General features: G+C 47.1%; 1 protein-coding gene across 2 annotated transcripts in view; it reads left to right on the top strand.

Moving 5' to 3' along the window:
- Window positions 1-807: 807 nt before the first annotated feature.
- Window positions 808-18529, top strand: part of FAM49B (family with sequence similarity 49 member B) — a 96280-nt gene continuing 78558 nt past the window's right edge. For both annotated transcript variants that reach the window (XM_030445814.1, XM_030445818.1), the window contains exon 1: window positions 808-894. The gene's annotated coding sequence lies outside the window, so the exon portion shown is untranslated. The remainder of the gene's footprint in view (window positions 895-18529) is intronic.

Genomic DNA, 18529 nt, shown 5'->3' with positions numbered 1-18529 from the left:
CAGGGACGCCACAGCTGCTGCAGTGTCTGAGTACAGCTCCAGAGATGGAAGGAGCTGCTTAGGCTTGAAAGAAAAATTCAGCTTTGATTTTTTTTTTTTTCCTTTAGTTTGGGAGGATCCATCTTAAAGGCAACATCTCACTGCAGTGGCTCAGCTGCCAGGCTGCATAAGCAGGCAGGCCCTGACTGTAGCAGGGACCAACACCTGCATTTGGCGTTGTCACCAGCCCCTTACCCCAGTCTTGTCACCTGCTGTGTCCTTCCCCAGGTGGCAGCCGGCAGCCCCAGCCTCCTCTTCAGGCCAGGGCAGTGCTCCAGCAGAGGCTGCAGCCGGAAGGTTGATGTAGATGGTTGGGTTTGGTGCACTCGAGTGTGAAGTTTGCAAGGTGCTCCTGCATGGGGCTGGTACCTTCATGTGATTGCAAAGCCCTCCCTCATGCTCTGCTTTGTCGCATGTTTGCCCGGAGCCGGCTGCCCTGCTGTGTAAGGCCATGCACATCCATCCTCACCCCCTGGGACACGGCCACGGACCCCACACACCTCGGGAAGGGATTGAGGCGGAGGGCTCTGACCTTCTCTTACTCTCATTCCCACCCCCGGCCAGCCGGACCACCCCCGCGTCTGCAGAGGGCAGGGACACCCCATCCCAGTGCCACCTGCCCCGCGGGAGGGCTGCCCGGGGTGAAGCCACCGCTCCCCGTGGCGAGGGAAGACCGGGGGGAATCGGGGCCGGCCGAGGCGGAGGTGCCGGAGCCGCCTCTCCCTCCCCCCGCGCCGCTTCCTTTTATAGCGATGCGGCACCGCGCCCGCCGCCGGCAGCCAACCTGTGCCCGTGACGCCGCCGCCCGGCAGCGCGGAAGGCCAGGCTGCGCCCCGCGGGCTGCCCGCCACACCGGTAAGGCTGCCCGAACCCCCCGCCGCGGGCGGAGCAGGGAGGGGAGGGACGCGGCTCGGCGGGAGAGGGGCGGTGGCAGCTGCCGGAGAGCGGACCCTGCCTCAGGGGCTGAGGGGAGCGCGGGCCGGGCACCTGGGGGGGAGCTGGGCGTCCCCTGAAGGCAGCCGGGGGTGGGCGCCTGAGGGCAGCGGGTGATCGCCTGTGGGGAGCGGGGGGTGGGCACCTGTGGGGAGCCGGGGAGTCGCCTGAGGGGAGCTGGGAGGAGCCGGAGGGGAGGGGAGAGGGAGGCGAGGGGAGCCGGGGAGGAACCGAATGTAGTCCGGGGTAAGGCTCGCCCTGTGCTCTGCTGCCCCAGGACAGAAAGGCGCAGTCCCGCGGGGCCGGCGAAGGGTGCTCGGCACCGCCCGGGGCAGCCAAGGGCTCCTTCCCGGCCGCCCTGCCCGCAGCGCCGGGCCCTCCATGAGGCTGCGGCCAGAGCTGGCGTCGGTAGTGAAGGCACTCGGGGGGAGCCCCGTGTCGGTCCAAAGGCCGAAGCCGCCGCTTCAGTTTCCCTCGGTGTGCGAAGGCGGCTGAGTCAGCGGGTGCCGAGGGACCGCGCTTGTGTCTGCGAGGGGCACGGGGGTGACAGATCAGGGAGCGGGATCAGCCCTCGCACCAGCCCTCCCCATCTCCGGCAGCTGCCAGGTTGAAACAGAGCAGCAGTAAGATGGGCTGGTCGGCTTCAGGAGGAGGGCACGGTGTGTGTCCTGCTTATGTATGGCCTGGGAGCAGCGGTGAGGATGTGCGCTGCTTCTTGCAACTGAGCTGGGTGCGTTGCGTTTGACTGTCTCCTGATGCTCAGACAAGTGCCCAGGCTGGAGAATTATCAGTCATCATCGTTCATGCAAATCCTGCATCTGCTACTGACTAAATATCTAAAAGTTCAGCCTAGCAGCCAGAAATGCACTGGACTGGCCAGGAAGGAGGCAAGCACTTCTGCTTTAGGGGATCTGGTTCTTCCTCGCCTGGGCAGGGACAAGTGATGTGGTTGATATGTGACTGTAGGTGAAAACTACCCCTCTCGTAAGCAAGTTGTAGCATTTCAAAAGGATTGGTGGTGAAACAGAAAGGAAATGGCACAGAGCATCCTCTGAGCTCTGAAGATTACCTGGCTGTGTGGTTTAGAGTGGTGTTACCCTTCTGCCATCTAAAAATTAACTCTTATCTCTAAAAATCATTCTCTAATATACATGCTCAAGAAAGCCAAAAGATATACAGCTTTATTTGGTGTTTGTTAGATGTGTAACTAAACCAGGAGAAAGGACCTTTTTTTTCATTCAGACAAATCAAACCCTACATTTGCACCCCAAAACGTGTTTTGACGAGATGTGGGGTTTCATCTGAAGTGCAACATCATCTCTGTTTCAGTGCTTGACTGAAACCAAGCCTGGTTGTGTGCTGCTGCCTGTTTAATTACTGAGGATGCCAGTACTGCTGCAGGGACAGGGGGCATTCAGGGTGCCTGCATGAGCTCTGAGGGACCCTCCTATGGGCAGACAACCACCCTGGGTCATCTTGATGCTCAGCCCTGCACAGAAGAGCTGCTCGGGGTCATCTTGCCTCGGTGAGAGGCAGCACATGGCTCCTGCTGTGTCCCCTCCCTGCAGGGACCAGGAGCCCATGCTTGTCTGGGCAGCAGGATGCTCTCAAGCTGCTTTTGCAGGCAGCAGTTCCCACACGCTGCTCTGCTCTTGCTTCAAGGACTGATCAGACTGAGAGGCCTCATTAGTCCCTTTTCTGATGGTTGTCACCACTTGCTTTCCCAGGGCACACCAGAGGCTGGTGGTGCAGTTTCCTCCATGGTTCAGCAGAAGCACCTCCAGCACTACGGAGTTTCTGAGCAGGTCTGAGGCAGTGCCATGCACAGAGTTCAGGAACTGCTCAAGACTCAGCAGGAATGGTCATACCAGAAGGACTTTTAGAAGTGTTTCCAATAAAGTCTAGAGCATCCATTTCTCTAACTGGGATCAATAGGTCAGACTGCTCAGCAAGGAGCATGTGCGATGGATTTTCCATAATCTGCACAGCACAGCTCAGGCTTGAGGAAAAAAAAATAAAAATAAAAAAATTAGGCTGCATTCTGTGCCTCTAAATGTGAGTGTGCCCAGGAAGAGCAGTGGAAGAAGCTGATGCACTGAGGGTAGTTAAAAGCTTAATGCTGCCTGTAGAGCTTGGGAGGGCATGGCTGCTTTTAACTGCTCTCTCTTTTCACTCAAAGGTATTAGAAGATAAACAGGGGCTCACAAGAATAAAGAATGATGTTTGATTAAGATACTTCCTCTGCTTGTTGGAGAAGAGCAAGGCCAAGAGAATTTTGAAAGTAAAAGCTTATTTCCTGTGAAAAACTTTTGCTGAATTGAAGGGTGAGATCGTTTTAGAGCTGGAGCTGCAGGTGTGGTGATTCTGTCCAGCCAGGCTGGAAGCAGGATGGGGCTTGGCCAGGTTGGTCAGAGGCAGAGTGGAGGGCACTGCACATTGGTCTGTCTGAACCTGCAGATGGGTGCTGCACAGCATCATGTGCTCCTCTTGCTTCACTGGGAACAGGAAAAGAGGCTGTGTCTTCTGCCTGCAAACAGCCTCCAAAACTTCATTAGAGACTACAGGCTGGTTCATCTGCAGGTATAAACTGGTCTGCTCTGGTTGATTAAATACACACTTCAGAGGCTCAGATGAGAGTCATTGTAAGCTTCTTGTCCACCCAAGCAATGCAGATGCAGGAGTGTCACCTCGTCGTGGGAACAGGACTGTTTCCTGTTAAGCTAAAGGTTATTCCTGCAGCCCTCCTGTAACCCATACTCAGGATGAGGTTATCTCAGTCAAAGACCTCTCTTCCTAATCGCCTGGTTTAGGTTTCCCTTTGGTTCTTACCATGGCCCTGAGCTCGCTTATCTGCTGAATCACGGCCCTGATGCAGAGCTGCCGGGTTCCACCGGGAGCTGCATCAGGCTCCCTGGCTCCCCGGCGCTGCCTCTCCCGCAGCCGCGGAGCTCCGGGGGAGGAGGAGGTTGGGATCAGAGCAGCGCTGACAGCCTGCTGGAATACAGCTGCTGGAGAAGGGATTGCAAATCTGCAGTCAGGCTGGATCTCGCAGTGGGTAGGAAGCACTTAGCAGTTACTCAGCTGCTGGAAACCTTTGTTCTGTGCTGCTGTGTGCAGAGCTTGATATAGCTTGTTGGATTTTCTTTTAGAGCCCGAGTTCTATTACTGTCTTTGCTGAGTATATTTTAAAACTCTTCCCCCTAGTGCTTTTTTGTTGTTGCTTTTTTTTTTCGTTGGGTTTTGAATACTGCACACATTAATTTATTGCCTTAAGATATTTTCTACACCAGAGATGTTCAAATGGAGTGAATGTGTAACCTTGTGTTTTATCTGGGGCAAGTTTAATAGATAGCTTTGGTTTCCATTCCCAGCAAGTTTTTTACATGGCCCAATCTGCCTTTCTATCATCAAAAATGCAATTTTTTCAAATGCACTGAGTTTGATTCCTGTTCTGCAGAAATGCTGTAAAATCTATTCCAAGGTATCTAGTGGCCAAACTCTTTATTTTTCAAAGTCATGGTGGATAGAAAGGGAAGAACACTCAGTCTTCTTGCTGCAGCAGAAAACTAGGAATTTCATCTGAGTTTTGCTAAGACAATCTTTGTCTCAGCCAGAAATTAGCATCCCCTCTACCCCCCAAGCATCTGCCTCCATCCCAATCATAAGGTCAAACATCCTGGCCATAACCCTCTCTATTTAGGGGAAAAAAAAAAAAAAAAAAAAACACTAGTTGTAATCTGTGCTATGAAAATCTAATCTGTGACCTAATTTGTTGTGATACCATGAAGAACCTGTCAGTAGCAATCACTGTAACCCGTGGCATGAACCCACTGCCTGCTTTCCAAGAGAGCTCACTCGTAGCCTCAGAGGGAGCAGTGTCACACTGAGTATGTATATTTGGTCTCCTCTTCTGCCAAATTTGGGAAATAATAACCAGACAAGTCTCAGATCACTTTAGTTACTCTTTTAAAATGAAAGTGACACAAGCATTCTTACTATGTGTGGAAGTGAACCTCTTCTGCAGGCAGTCTCCAAGCAGAACATGTGGGTTTGAAATACGTGGGAAGGAAAATGAGATGCAACCAAAACTGGACAATTTTCTATGTATGTCATAATGGCTGTTTACCTGTTACTGGCTCATTCACCTTGTCTGTGGCAGAGACCTGGATGCAACTAACTCTCTGGGTGAGTTGTTAGAGGAGTGACTTGTCTGAGTAACTTTGCACCAGTGTGAGCTGAGGTTTCATGGGCTAATTAATGCTCAGGGAGCAAAATTGGCTGGCTTTGGGTACACCCCCTTTTTTTGAGTCAAGTTTGTTGGCCTTTAAGGGGAAAAAGAAGTCATTTTCTGTGGTGTATTACCAAAAACATAGCATTGCTAATCTTACTCTGCAAGGCTAGAGAAGGGAGGAAGGTTTCACAGGTCAGGAGTGCACAAATAATAGGCTGAAAAACTGGGAATCATATTCCTTGGTCTCTGCACTGCTACATCTGACAAGGAGAAATCTGAACTGAAAATCTACTGTGCTATCAGAAACAGACAGCAGAGCTGAGCTTCCGGTTTGATTGTTCTAGAAATAACAGTTCCTTTTTTTTAAAAAAAAAAAATATTATCTTTAAACTGCTCTACTTGGAAGTACTAAATCAAAATGTGCAGAGCCATGCATTCTGTTAATAACTACTAGGGTCTGTGTCCCTCCTTAGTGAGAGACCACCAGGCTGTTTGGACTGTGAGAGCCGCTGTGTGACTCGCTGGGCTTTTGGCACCAGTAAGATTCATGTTCAGAACGAGGCCATCATCCATGGTCTGATGCACCCTGCTCACCCTCCCGGGAGCATCCTGTGCTGCTGTTAGGGCAGTAGCTCTTACACTTTTTATTTTAAACCTTCTCTTTACCTTCAGTATTTGTACACCTCTGGTTCTCCTGGGGTACATCAGTCCTGCGTCTGAACAGATGCATTTGCCCAGTGTTCTGTAAACTCCGTGTCCTTTTACCCATGTGGAGCACTCCGTGCTCAAGTTTCATTGTGTTATTTGTTGCTTTTTGTTCACTCCAGGCTTTTCCCTCCACCCACTCACTTCCTGTCACAAATGTTTCCTCACTTCGCCACTTTTTCACACAGTTTGAGTGCAGGGTTGCTGCCTGTTGCGGGCAGGCTCAGCGCTTCATCTGCCATCCAGCCTGCAGGAGATGAGCAGCAGATCAGTGTGAGAGGAGGAGCAGAGGCAGGGACGGGGTCCTTGAACGAGTAGGGGGAAATGTGCAGAGGGAGAAGGGGTCAGGGTGCAGGTGTGTTTTGGGGCAAGAGGAGCAAAGGCTTGCAAACAAGGTGCCTTTATGGGTGCAGGGAGTGAAGGTAGAAGAGCAAGGATGGTGATACGTGTGCTCAGGGATAGGTAACAGCAACATCATAGAAGGTTTTTAGTTGTAAGGGACCTTAAGGATCATCTAGGTTGAACTCCTCTGCATGGGCAGGGGTACCTCCCACTAGAACAGGTTGATCAAAGCCCCATCCCACCAGGCTTTGAACACTTTAGGGATGAGACATCCACAGCTTCCCCAGGTAACCTGTTCCACTGTCTCACCACCCTCACAGTAAAGAATTTCTTCCTAATGTCTAATCTAAATCTACCCTCTTCCAGTGTGTAGCTATCACCCCTTGTCCTATTGTACATGCCCTCCCTGGAGCCCTCTCTTCTCCCGCCCCAACTTCCTCAGCCTGTCTTCACAGCAGAGGTGCTACAGCCCTCTGGTAAGTTTAGAGTCTCTTCCCTGGACTCTCTCCAACAGCTCCATGTCCTTCTTGTGCTGGGGGTGTCTGTGTGTACTCAGCTGGGTGCTGGCAGCACCCATAAGGCTGGCACATGTGCAGGGTTTCAGGAAGGTGCACATTCCAAATCAGAATGCCAGCCAGGCCAGGGCCTCTGCTTCCTTCCTCGGCCCAGCAGAGGCAATCTGGTCTGCCACAGACTTGTTATTGCAGCTGAATAGCATGCTTTAAAATGCATTTTTTCCTACCTGCTTCTTATTTCTAACAAATGTTTCCCATCTATCCATGGACATCACCAATTTCTCATGGGGTGCATCTGGCAGCTTACAAACCACTGAGGGGGAAAAGCCTACGAAAATAGCATGTATGTAGTTTCAAATTAGGCAAGGGCTAAAATTTGCAAGAATGCATCTGTCTGTGGCTGTGTAAACCAGTGGAGAGTTAATATTCACCTGATGCTGAGCAAGGCAAACAGAGGTTTGCAGCTTGCACTTCCTTTGCTTTGTCTCACTGCTGTCCTTGCAGCTCCTCTTCCCTGTAGGGCTCAGTTGCCAGTCAGCAGAGAGCTGTACAGATGCTGCTGACCTTGTGCCAATACCAATGCTGCGTTCAGCACCATGAAATGTTTGCAATTCCCTGTGCTTTTACTGCACTCCTTTAATTTCTTTGCTCAGCTGCTATGCATGCAGCTCGGGCTAAGGTCACTCATCAAACCCCTGCATGTGGCCTAAGTCCCACTCTGGGGCCTGGGTCCACCCACTGTTTCCTCCTCAAGAGAGGTGTCCCCAGAATGCTTGTTCTTCTTTCCTCTCCCCAGCTGTGATTTACTTTTCTCTGTTGTAACTGTGTTGGTGTTAATGGGGCTGCAGTATAAAACAGTCACCAAATAATTGACATCGGGAGAATGACTACAGGTTGGTTTGGTTCCTTGCCAGGTCCATTTTTCATTTTATATCCTGGCATTGTTTTCATTTGCAGCATTGAACCATGCAAACAGGTTTACTTGCTCAAGTTAAAGTGGGCAACAGACTGGTAGGAGAGGTTAGAAATTTGGTGGTGGAGGAGAAACCTATAGGAGCTGCTAGGGAAGGGAGTTGTGGGAAGGGTTGTGGAGCTACTTTGGCCCTGATGATGGACATGATAGAGCTGCTGATCTCTGGAGGGTGGGGAGAATGGTAAGTTTGAAGGAGCTGAGGAGAGCAAGACTCTTCACTCCTCTCCCCTCTCCCCTGGGAATTGCTGGCTTAGGCCCTGTGCCTGCCACCAGAGAAAAACTCCTGGGAGTGGATGTTCTTCAAGCCCTACCATATCCAGAGGAATTGGAGGTCACTTGGAAATCAAAATTAAACAATGCCTTAGTGCAGCTTTGAAAGTTTACTCAGAGGACTGGCGTTACTCCAGTGCCACTCAGTTAAACTGATGACCTCCCTCTCATAACAGTGCAGGAGAGAAGGATTAGGTTTGGCTGTCAGCAGCCAGTGGTGGCTGCAGAGCTTCATCTTAGGTGGCAAGGATGGATTCCTGCCCCCCCTCACCTTGCTCCCATCAGAGCACACAGGGTGCAAAAGCAGGGGAGCTGACTGCATCAGGCAGCATCTGGTGAGGAGCGTTCTGGAGGCTGCTGGAGGCAAGAGGCAGCACTGAGGGACCATCCTAAAATGAGAGCACCTCTGTGGCTGTTCTCTGGAGGACTGCAGCAGTCTGCAAAAGACCTGGAAGTTGGTTTGTTCCCCTGGATTTTGCCTCCCCAGAGCTGCCCCATGGAAGGACTACCAGAGCCTGTCTTTGTGGGCATCATTCAGCAGCATGTTCCTGACAGTGGGCAGCTGCTGCCAACAGGGTAGAGTTCCATAATGGATGATTTCTATTCCCTCCTGAACTCAGTGTCCTGCCAGAGACACAGGGACAGGGAGTAGTAGTTAGAATCTGCAGCCTGCAGCCTGCAGGGAGTTTTCATGGAGGTGGGTCTGGATTAGTCAACAAAACTTGAAGGAAAATAATAGGAGCCCCATTCCCAACGCCGTTTTTCCAATTCCAGCACTGAGGAGGGCAGATGTTCCAGCCTGAGAATCCTAACTCCTCTGAAGGACAAAATACAATCTTCTCTGTATTAGTAGGTCTGTCTGGCATCCTGCTTATGTTGAGGCCTGAAGAAATATTTACTGTATACGGTAGTGTTCATGAGTTTGTGTGCTCTGAGTGTCACAGATATCCACTGGCAATGACCTACAGCAGTCTGTCAAATTAGAACATTTTTTGGTAGGATTCCCTGTGAATGAAGAGGCCACTCGCATCTCTGTTTAAGGGTTGGGACTAAGTTTATTTCCCAGAATTACCACTTTGGAAGGAGATTGTTTGTTTTAGGAATGGCTCTGACTTGCAACACTTGTACTGGTACTACCTGTGGCCAGGACCCACAGCTGATCAGACAACCCAGTTATTTGCATTGCTATCACTACATTTACGAGCAAAAAATTGCTTTAGGTCCACTGAAACTTGATCTTTTGTTGCTACCCAGCTGTATGTCCTGGACATAACATGAATAACACCATCTCTAAAATACAGTTTGAATCTGAGGACTTGTAGCTGCTGTTCATAAAAAAAAAAAAAAAAAAAAAAAAAAAGAAAGATCTTTTTATCTTCTTGAGGTTCTGTTTGGTGTGTCCTCTTTTTCCTGAACATCTTGATGTGAGAAGCAGTTGGTAGATGTACTCAGAGCTCTTGTTCTGTGGGGAAAAGCCACTTGGGTGGAGACTGCAACCTCTTGCATGCTTTTTGCACAGGGCTCCCATGCGATCATGTAGCTGATACAGGACCAGTAAATTCTTCCCCCCACAGACTCCTGCAGCACGTCAGTCAGATTGAGGAAGCAAGAGAAGGGAGCAGGGGTCCAGAAGGAAAACAGTATGCTTGGGTGAGCATGTAGAAAAGAAAAGGACTGATGCTGATAATCTTGTGAGCCTGCTGATCCCACTGGCAGGTCGGAGCCCTTGGAGAGGACCATTCGATACAAGGCCACCAAAAAGATCGTGGCTTATCAGCACACTGCTCAGTGCTGCCCAGGTTTGGAGCAATTCCTGGGCACTTGTTTTCACTGAGCTGAATACAGCTGTTTGCATAATGCACAGGGCTTGGGCTTTTCCTCTTCCTCTTAACTCTGCTGGGCACTGCTGTACGTGTGGCTGTGAGGGAAGTCGTGTTCTCAGTCAGTGCCTAAATTGGTGTAACTTCCCCTGGGCAGTGGCTCCCAGAAATGCAACCCCCTCTCTGCCAGCCCTGCTGGGGAAGGGGAAGGGCAGAGGCTGCTTTGTGGGGGACCTCAGTGAGGAACTTCCCCTGCACTTGTTCTCCTCCCTTGGTTCCTCATGCATCAGATAGGCTGAGTCCTCACTCCTTCTCTGTCATGCGACATTAACCACCTGCTGGTTCTGCAGCAGGGGATGCCCATGTCCACTGAAGAGGAGCCAAAGCCTTCCTGTGGCATCTCCCTGTGAAATAGTAACACACACCCCATCCAAATTCCTACCCAGGATGGCGCCTTGTCAGGCCTGCCACTGGGGAGACCTTGAGGGGCAGCCAGAAAGTGTTCTTTGGTGCTGGAAACCAGAGCCAGCACCCCCTCTGGCCCTGTCTGCCAGGGGCAGCAAAGGGAGATGATGTTCCTTCCAATCCTCTCTGCTGGTGGGTGCAGCACTTGCTGAAGTTCAGGGAGACAGAAGGAAGATGAGCATTGCTTCTGCCCCCACTGCCCTGCTTACAGCCATGCCAGTGCATCCCAAGTCTTGGTCCAAGTACAGGGCAAGCTGAGACCCAGCAATTTGACAAGTTCCTTTCTCCAAAGTTGCTCCAAGCCTGCCCCAACCTCTTCTGCAGGATGGAGCCCAAACCAACATTGCGGCTTCATTGGGTTTTGCTAAGGTTTGACGTATCAGGAGCTCATTATCTAGAAGGCAGTTGTGAATGTGTCCTAAATATTTGTTTAGATCATCTTTCTCACAGCATGCTCAATAATTTTGGAGCTGGAAGAGTAGCCAGAGCCTGTGCCTGGGAACCAGGGAAGCTACCCCCCTCTTGCTGTGTTTTGATTAGTTTCTTGCACTGTTCTGCTGGGCTCCAGTCCTACCATGAATTTCACTGACATCACAGAAACACTGACAGCTCCTCCAGGTGGAGCTCAGCAGGATCAGGGCCCTTTGGAGATGAAAGCATATCCAATAGTGCAAAGACATTTTCAGAGGTCACTGAAACTCAGTCCTTTATCTCAGTGCTTCCATTTGTCCAAGATACTATTATTGCAAGTGCAAAAGGTGAATTTAGGTTCCAGCCCCACGAGGATATGCCAGCTAATACAGAGAACCTTAGAAATTGCCCTTCCTTTCTGTGATGTCACTTTAATTCCTTGAGTGTACAGAGATTAAAAGATACTTGATGAACATACTAAGCATTCATTCCACATTTCTCTTCCAGTATCCAGCTGACCTCAAACCCTGAATGCAATGAATTTGCATTCGTTTCTAAAAGTGTCTCATTTTGGGAATCAAAATGTCAACACATTTGAAAATGGTTCTACATGAGATGTTTGTATCTCTTGGAGTTTAAATTGCTGGATCAATTTCCCATTAATACTAAGGGTATTTAAAGGACAAATTCTCTGCCTACTGCAGTGAAAATTTACCCCGAGGTATGACATTTCACCTGCCACTGAGTGTAAGCTTGTTGAATATAATGGACTGGAATAGCTAGATTTGCACATACTGGTAACAAAAGAGGGTGAGAAGTAGATCCCATTACAGAAAACCTTTCTTTTTTTTTTTTTTTTTTTTTTTTTTTTCCCAGTCCTCCTTTTTCAGCCATCAAAACTTGCATGCTCTTTGCAATTTATATTTCTGCACTACTCAGAAACCACTGCTTGAATTCGGGCACAGTTTAATTATATACCATAGGAGTGGATAAAGTGATCCCCTCAAAGAGCTTCCACTCCAAAGGGTGTGAAGAAATGGGAGCACCAGAGTACATCTGAGGTCTCGTAGCTGAGCAGCAGCCACAAGGCCTGGCTCCAGCTTCACCAGTTCCTGCGTTGGACCACAGAGCTACAAGCCCCATCACATGCTTCTCATTGCAGCTATGCTGCCTGACAGGGCTTTGCCACAGCTTGTCTTTGTTCCTCAGTGTGGCTCTGTCCTGAGTTAGAAGAAAACAGGAGATCAGCTGGCAAGCCTTGACCTCCTTCTCCTCAAATGAAATATGGGGACAACTGGAATGAGGTATTAGGAAGCCAAAGCAGACAGTATAGCTGCAAATAATTTGAACCCAGGGGCATGGTGAACCTGAGCCTGCACTAACTAAGGCATGTTTACCCAAGGAAGTGCCAACATAACCTAGGAGAACATACCATAAAATTGCACCATACTGTCCCTCCCTTGCGCTATCACAGAAAGCAGATGCCAGGATGGAAAAGCACCAGGAGCTGAATAAAAAAGCTTTAAGCGTCAGAGAGCCCTGCTCAGCCCTACCTTCTGCTGCAGGCCATCTCTGCTTCCCAGCATTCCCTGGTCTCTTGCCAATTCCCATCAACAGCTGTGGTTTGTGGTTGTAATGCTCAGCATTTGTCTCCTCAATCTTATAAAAGACTTGCATCAAAGCTAGATGTGCAGCATATAGCAGTTTAAAAGTCCCAGGACTCCTAGAACAGGCCTCCAAGCACAAAATCAAACTCTGCTTCACTCCTTTATATTCCCCAAGGTCTCAGAAACAGCAAGTGTAGGTTTTTGATGGGCCCTTCTGGGGCCCTTGTGATGGAGTTTGTGAGGAAAGATTATAATACAGTGTTTTGTAATACATTATTTTTTTACTTTAAAAAATAAGAAAGTGCCACTAGTATATCTAAATCTGAATCACTAGCCCAGAAGCAGTCTACTTCTTGCATTGAGCAGATAAACTGTTCTTCACTCTACTGTTCTTATATATTCCCATTTTCTGTGTCTGTGTGTTACTGTTGAGACTGCAGTTTGAGTAGGAGCTGCTTCAGGATGTATGTAAGTGTGTAGTAGGAATCCCAGTCCTTGTTCCAGGAGGCCCCAGAACTTCGTAAGATGTTTAAATAGCTTCCAGTCAGTGCTGTGCTGGGTGGACCTGAACCGGTGACCGAGAGAGGAAAGGTTCTCTCACAGATACACAACCTCTGAGGCATCTGCTCCCCAGACACAGATTTGTCTAATTTCCCTAAACCACTGATGACCTGCCCTGAAATGATACTCTCATTCCCTTAGGAAATCCCTTGAGCTGATATCAAGTAGATAGTTATTTTTGGGTTCTTTCCCAGAGAAAGTGCACTGTATTGCTCTGAACCTTACACACCAAGTAAATATATCATCAGACTGCAGTGAAGGTCCAAAAAGCTTTATTGAAGGGGAAGCAGATTATTAATAATTAAGGGTGGTTCACTGCATTGTTTTTGAGCCAAGTAAAGCTAATATAGCTTTTTTATAGCAGAGATAAAAGTGTAGAATATTGAAACTGAATTGATTGCAACATTTAATGGCAACGTAAAAGTCTATTAATGAATTGTAATGGTTAACTCTGCATTAAACTGAAACATGTAGTTCACAAGCAATGTATTAAGCATTTTTAAAGATTACAAAAAGCAGAGACAAAAAAATACAACTCCAAGCCTCTTATTAACTAGTAATTGCCTATATTATTTTTTCCTAGGAGGCTAACTCATTTGACCATATTATTAATTCTTTTATCCTAAAGCTCTGGGTGCACATATGTATGTGTGTTCTTTTCCCTCAGCACCTTTCAGAATTAAATAAAGGCTTTACATGAAGTTGATCAGTGATTAATTCTAACAAAATTCTCTCAAGGCTGCCTGAGATTTCTCGTGGCAGGGAGGATGGTAGTGCAGAGAGAACAGGCTTTGACAGATGCATTTGTAAGAAAGGCTCTAAATGAGGAGAATTCCAAACTGTTCTGTATTTGAACCACTCCATGCTGTTTATTGTCTTCACAACACTGTTTCCTAAATTAAAAGTATATTTTCTATTTTCACGATATCAGAAGAACATAACATTGAATAGAAAAAACAAAAAATATTGGGTGGAATAGCTGTACTTCTGGAGGATGAGGAAGGTTGGAAAATGTTCTGCATTGAACAAATTAAAGGCTCATGGTGGAAAAAACCTGCAGCCATTCCTTCTCACCAACAGTCATTACATTGTAATTTCATCCCTTTGCAGCCTTTCCAAACCCATCCATTTTTTTTCTGAAGCCTTTGTCCAAGGCTCAGTCTGACATGAGGTCTTTTCTTCTGCTCTCTGCCTTATTTCATGGTAGCCATTCAATCTTCCAGTGGGGACACATGCCCCCTCTTTGCCATCTGGCTGCATTCAGGTCCTCTGAGTGCAATCCTCTCTGTGCTGAGCCCAAGCTTGTCACACTCATCTGCAAAACCTTTCACAAGCTCAGGGCCAGAGCCTGTCATCTGAATGGCAGTGTGTTACGCCTTAGGACAGTACTGACCCCATTAAAACCATTTAGGAGCAGGCAGACTTAGGATTGTCTCGCTGCCCTTATGTTTTTCGCTCTTCCCACATGGTTTCCCAGGCCATTTCACATCCCTGCTTAAGCTGCTGCTCTTTGAGCAAACCACAGAAATGCCATAGTCTCTACATTTGCCCCTACCATCCTTTGAAAGTAAAATTCAACAGATAAGTAGTTAGTATTAAAATAGTATTGGGAACAGAATGGGAGCATGGAGAAGCTAGTACTGTTTGTCTTTTCTTACAAGAGAAGAAGCTATAACTGAAAAATAGAGTGAAGAGGACTCTATTAAACTTCAGTAATGGACTTCAAGGACCTTTAGGACTTCAAGGCCAGGTTGGATGACTCTGAGCCCCCTGCTCGAGTAGGAGCTGTCCCTACTCAAGGCAGGGGGGTGAGAACCAGGTGATCTTTAAGGTCCCTGCCAACCCAAACCATTCTCTGATTCTATGCATAGTGTAACTAATGAATCCTAATTTTCTCCTGATTTGGGCTCTGTTTACTCACTCACTTTCTCACTGCAAAACCTCTGGTCCCTTCCCTGTTCCCAGATCTCTTCTTCCCTGCCATGCTCCCAGTGCTTCCTCTGCAGTTCCCTTCAGTCACACTCTTACATCTTGCCAGAGATGACATGTGCAGGTTGACTGGGCAGTATAGACACTGTTTAGCATCATAAACCAAATTTCCAGGGGGAAGCAGGCTATGTGTCCTGCAACAGGGAGAACTGCTACTTAGCACAGGCCAAGGGCTCACCAGCAAGTTAGAGATCACTCTGAATCACTCTGGATCACTCTAAATGATCAGGAAGCACATAGTACTGCTCTATCTTTTTCAGGTTGGGTGGCTTAAGGACAAACTTGGTGACTGTGTTACCATGTGGAAACACCTTGCTATAAGAAGCAGAAAACCAATGGCTCCAGCTGATTTCAGTATTTGTATTTTCCTCTCACCTCTGAATTAAATTGTGAGCTGCTTGGAACATGAATGCACCAGCATTTCTGTAAAGCACCATACAAATCTATCCAACTTATTTTTTAATGTATGATGTTTAGATGTATATTGAAGTTTAATGGTATCACTTTAGGCACTTAGTAATGCCTGGAATAAGAGGTACCACTGGCAGGCTACCTAGTCCTCTCAATTAAGTTCATATAAAATGTCCAAGGCCAGAAACATGGCTGAGGCTTCTCTGAATTTCAGCCTAGTACATCACGAGAGATTTTTTTTCCTCTTTTCATGATTTAGCTTGTTCACTGCCTGAGACAGTAATAATTTAGAATATGGAGTATATATGACCACATATTTAAAAAAAGAACACTGGTTTGTGATGCCATCTTGTAGAGGCATCAAAGCTATAGTGGGAAGCTGCTTATTCTAGTCTGATCACTGCTATAATATGTGCCTGAGCTTTGACTCCAGGAACCCTTATGTCTCAAATGTGACAGTATCCAGTTTTGTATGAACAGGCACAGAATATTTCCCAGCTCATAAATGGGGTTTATAAGCTAGGCATAAAAAATATTATCTTTTCATCAAATGAGTGAGCTCAGAATAAGTTCAAGTAATTGCAATGTGCAGTGTCAGTTTTAGTCCCTTTTCTTGCTAACTGAATAATAAACAGCTGCCTCTGGTGCTAGATTTAGTCTTAGGTGCATATATATATATACACAGACATAGATCTGCTCAGGAAGAAGGAAGAGAAAGGCGTCTGGTGTGTAGTGTTTCAGTTGCTCAGCAAAGGAAGTGCTTGCTCAAATGCTTTGTTTTAGGGCAGCCTTCATCTGCACCCAGTCTGTCCCTCACAGTATGGGGAGAAGTCCTGCCTTTCCATGCCCTCTGCTAGCAAACTCTTCCTTGAAGTCAGAGAGACTTCTGCTTATGGGAACAGTAAGAACTCTCTTTCTGGCCTTCTAGCTACCTGGGCTTTTTAAAATGGTCACTCTCAAAAACTTTACTTTGGAAACCCAACTGCCATGCAGGTGATGAGTGACTGGGGATTTCTTATGCCCCACAAAAAAAGTGCTGCTGGACCACTTAATATGAGGTCGCTGGGTGGTCTACAATGGAAATGTGTGTACAGCTGGGGAAGGATTTCTTAAAAATTCTTTACATTAAGCAATTGGGTGCACTAAGTGTTTTAATGCCTACTGCTCCTTGGAGCATATTGATGGGCTGCATGAAGATAATAGTGTAGTGGGGTACAGCAGCTTATTGTATCATAGTGTTATTGTAGAGGTAGATACAGTTGGTGAGCCAATAACTCACCAATAATGGGTTGTTTTCCTCTCGTTATTCAGTAGCTTTGTACTCAACATCACTTAGATCACAAATGAAGATGAATTTATCATAGTTTCTAGCAATTTGAGTGAATGTTGCAAAACCCACTCCAGGTTTTGATCAGCTAAATTAGAATCTGCTTTTCAGATGGGAATTAACAGCCAGGTCCTTTCAAACCAAGCTAGGTGGTGCAAGGACAGAACAGCAGCAACAGTGACACTGCAGCCCCATGGGGGACGATCGTGCCACAAGAGACTGAGGAACACATCCTATGGGTTCCAGCCTGAGATGCTTGTCCTTGCTCAGATTTTGCTCAGTGATGCCCAGCACTTGTTTTATGAAGTCCATGTTTGTTCACTGAATTTTGAAATTGGCCTCTGACACTCTCCAGAAGGTTAAAGCACCTTCCCTGAGGTGCTTTAATTAATTTACCTATTTCCCCACAGAAAGATTGCAGCATCCCCTGTGACCTGATGAGGAAAAGAATCACTGATGTAGCAAAGCAAACAGCTGAGGAGAAGTGAAATGGTCTCTTGATGATGTCCCTTGGCAGCACCTTGAGACAGCCCAAAAATCACTTATGAGCCAAACGCTATTCTGAGGATTTCTAATAACAAATGAATTGAGCACTTTGGGGCAAGAGGAAAAAAGTAAGCAATAAACAAAAAAACTCCAATGATTATATCACTACAAAGGATGTGATCAAAGTAAAATGCCAGTCTCATGCTCCTGAGGTAGGCAGAATTCTCAATGAAATCGATGAGTGTGTGTTTCCATCAGGGTAGGACGATTGTGTTTACTAAAAAAAAAAAAAAAAAAAGCCCACAATAAACAACAACAAAAAAAGGGTTCTCTTCCAGAGAGTAATGAAACAGTCTAACCCTCTTAAATATTGCCTTCCCTATTCCCTGAATCATTGATTCTGTCCATTAAATGGATTACTATTATGCTGCTGATTGATCTGAAACATTTTGGGGTGGGGGAAGAGGAGGGGGCAAGAAAGAGGCTTGTGAGGAATTTCCAGTTCAGATACATGGTTTATTTTTTACAGTGGTCCTGATGGTTTACCTTGTTTAATAAATGGGGTTGATTGAAGGCTAATGGGAGGTCAAGTGAAATGCCTGACACTCTGCATTCCCCCCCACCCTGCTCACCCCCAGTTCACAGCCTCTCCTGACTTAGTAGAGCCCTAAGTGCCCCCCAGAGTGAATAAATCCAGTGACATTTAGGAACTTTGCTGGAGAAAGGTGCCTTTAATATCAGCAGAGGTGATGACCCAGCACGTGCTGAAAGGATTGCAGCGTTTCCACTACACTGACCAAACCCCTGCTGAAGAATGGGTGTATCTCGGGTTTTTTTTCACCTGAGTGCCATAAATTTGGAAGTGCTGTCTGTGGTCATGACCTCCTCAACTTGGTAATTCTGGATTATCTTGATTGCTTAGCAGACCTCTACTTGCTGGCCAGCTCACCTGCTTGCTAGCACCAAACATTTTACTGCTGCAATTGCTCAAAGTGCTTCTTAGTGCAACGGTGTCCATGCAGTGATCTCTGAAGAAATTCTGTTTTTCACAAACTTCAACAGGCATCTTAAAGATCTCAGTGTCTAGTACCATGTTCTGCTTTATTCTGTAACAGGTCTAATTTATCTTTCTATTTTCCAGTAGAGATAAAATTTTATTAAAATAGCTGCAGTTCCTCTTTCCACCTTCCCTAATGCTTACTGTTCTACCGTCTTCTTTCTGATGCAGGCTTAACACCTGCCATTTTCTCCTTATTCCTCTTTTTGCTTCCCCATCTCGTAGGGGTGAGCTGTACTGTTGAGGAAAGGCAGCAAAATGGGGGAAGAAAAAAAAAAAAGAGCTTTATGTTGTAAAATCACCATTAAATTTGATCAAAACCCAACACTGAGCCCTGCATCGTTTGACCTAATGAAGTGTTCATGAATTGAGAGTGTGCTGCATTTG

This window comes from Calypte anna, chromosome 2 (genome assembly GCF_003957555.1).
Source record: "Calypte anna isolate BGI_N300 chromosome 2, bCalAnn1_v1.p, whole genome shotgun sequence".
Taxonomy (NCBI): domain Eukaryota; kingdom Metazoa; phylum Chordata; class Aves; order Apodiformes; family Trochilidae; genus Calypte; species Calypte anna.
Note: the sequence above shows the minus strand (reverse complement) of the source record. Positions and strands in the feature narration are given on the sequence as shown.